This window comes from Octodon degus, unplaced genomic scaffold, assembly GCF_000260255.1.
Source record: "Octodon degus isolate 3935 unplaced genomic scaffold, OctDeg1.0 scaffold00046, whole genome shotgun sequence".
Lineage (NCBI taxonomy): Eukaryota > Metazoa > Chordata > Mammalia > Rodentia > Octodontidae > Octodon > Octodon degus.
In genome coordinates this window covers 5,025,431-5,027,569 of record NW_004524622.1, presented here as the reverse complement: position 1 = coordinate 5,027,569, position 2,139 = coordinate 5,025,431, and the positions used below count along the sequence as shown (strand labels likewise).

At 39.5% G+C, this 2,139-nt stretch overlaps 1 protein-coding gene across 1 annotated transcript in view; it reads left to right on the top strand.

Moving 5' to 3' along the window:
• The window catches only part of Ctnna3 (catenin alpha 3), a 1,779,311-nt gene that overhangs the window by 1,609,306 nt on the left and 167,866 nt on the right, over positions 1-2,139 (top strand). The window lies entirely within an intron of this gene.

Genomic DNA, 2,139 nt, shown 5'->3' with positions numbered 1-2,139 from the left:
GAGGAGGGGATGAAGGCACCTCTGTGCGTGGGTCAGTGAGCGCAAAGCCTGCGGTCACGCACTCCACAAGCGTGTATAAGGAAAATAGAAATGGGGCTGTTACTCTGGGCTCCTGTTTTGAAACCTCTTAATTCTTGGCTCTGCACAGGGACATCCTAAAGTCCTATTCTGTTACCAGCTCAGCTGAGTCCATGCTTTGCTAGGCCAGCGTCCTCCTTGGGACATACACCTGGGCGACTTCCCCAAGAGCTCTCTGGGGTCAGGCTGCCTCTGGCTTCGCTGTGGTCCTCTTAGAACTGATGATCAGAGGAAGGCAAGCAGCCGAGTATGGCTTGTGATTAAATTGTGAGCGTGAGTTGGAATTCAAGCTTAGTTCTCATAGGAAGCACATACAACTCCTGTTTCCAAGGACCTTTTTGCTTTCATTTCATCTGTCTCTCCTCCTCCTGCCCCTCCTCCTCCTCCTCTCCTCCTCCTCCTTTTCCTCCTCTTCCTCCTCCTCCTCCTCCTGCTATCTCTCCTTTTTCTCCTCCTCATTCTCCAGCTCCACCTCTACACGCTCTTTCTCTTCTTTTGTCTTCTGGCCGGGATGTTTGATGACAAAAGATTTCTTCTAAAATTTCAAATTTAGGGGCTGGCGAGATAGCTCAGCACTCTAAAGCACCTGCTTAGGCAAGCTTAGGAAGGTGCAGGGGACTGTGGTTTGATCCCTGGCACCATTTGCTGTGCCTACCAAAAAAAGAAAAAAAAAGATAAAATTTCAAATTTAAATATTTGAAGTTTATAACACTGAATTTTCAGTTAAAATACAGCTATCTATTTATTTCACTAAGAATGTTAGAAAAATTATGAGTAATACACACACACACACAACTTTATTTCTGACCTAGCTCATATAATTTTCTAGTGCTATAATATTTTAGCCTTTCTTGTGTAAAATGAGATATTATAAGACAATGAATTAATAACAATCACAAATGATGTTGAAAATTCAATATTTCCTAGTCAATAATGTTCCAGTCAATAATTTTACTTTTTTTTCCACAATAATACTAAATAATGGTAGTTTTACAATTCATATGTGGGGAAAATAACCATATTTCAGATCACTCAGGAACTGCACACAGATTTTATAATAGAGTAGTGCAATATAAAAATATGAAATAGCTTTCCTAAATTCTGATATGAGAGGCAACTGATTAATTCTGGATTTCATTAGCACTATTTATTTCAGGAAAAATAAAGCATTTTCATCTTGATTAGGTTTAGCCAACAGCCCAGAGTAGAGGAAACATGTTATTCCATTCGTCCTTGAGAACCGATGCTGGAGGAGATCTTTGCTGAGGCCACACTAGGAGATAACTTCAACTGATGTATGAAGAAAAGTCAATTGACAGAGATATTTATTTGGATTTTTAAAAATTAGCACATGTGGAGTATATTGAACTCTGTTTAGCACAAAGCATTCATTTAATTTAGTGAAAATTACGTGAGTAGCACAAACAGCTAGTAAATACCATGCCAGTGGAGAGTAGCGCTGAAGAATCTGAGGTACAAAGGTAGTGGGTGACTTGGCTAAAGGCTCAGTTAAAGAAAAAGGTTGCACTCCCTCACCCTAGCCATTCCTTCCCTTTGACCAATTTCTTTCCCTTTCGCAGTATCAATTATACCTTTTGCATTATTGACTGTTTCAGGTTCTTATGCTAGGGAGACAAAATGATGTTTGCACATGTGTGTCTGATTTATTTCACCTATTTTTTTTTTAGTATGGTCTCTAGTTGCATCCATTTACCTATAAAAGCCTCGAGTTTTTCTTTTGTTTATAGCTGAGTAATACTCCATTGTATAAAAATACCTCTTTTTATTCACTCCTCAATTGATGGGCATTTGAATTGTTTCCGAGATTTAGCTGTGGCAAACTGTGCTGCTATAAACATGGGTGCACATGTATCGCTATGGTATGATGCTTTCAGTTCTTCTGGAAAGGTACCCAAGAGGGGAATAGCTGGGTCAAATGGACTTCTAATCCTTGTTTTCTGTGGAATCTCCAAACTGGTTTCCATAGTGGCTGTACCAGTCTACATACCAACTGAGAGTGGAAAAGGGAAAGAAATAAAGAAGGGAGGAAAAAGAAAGAAA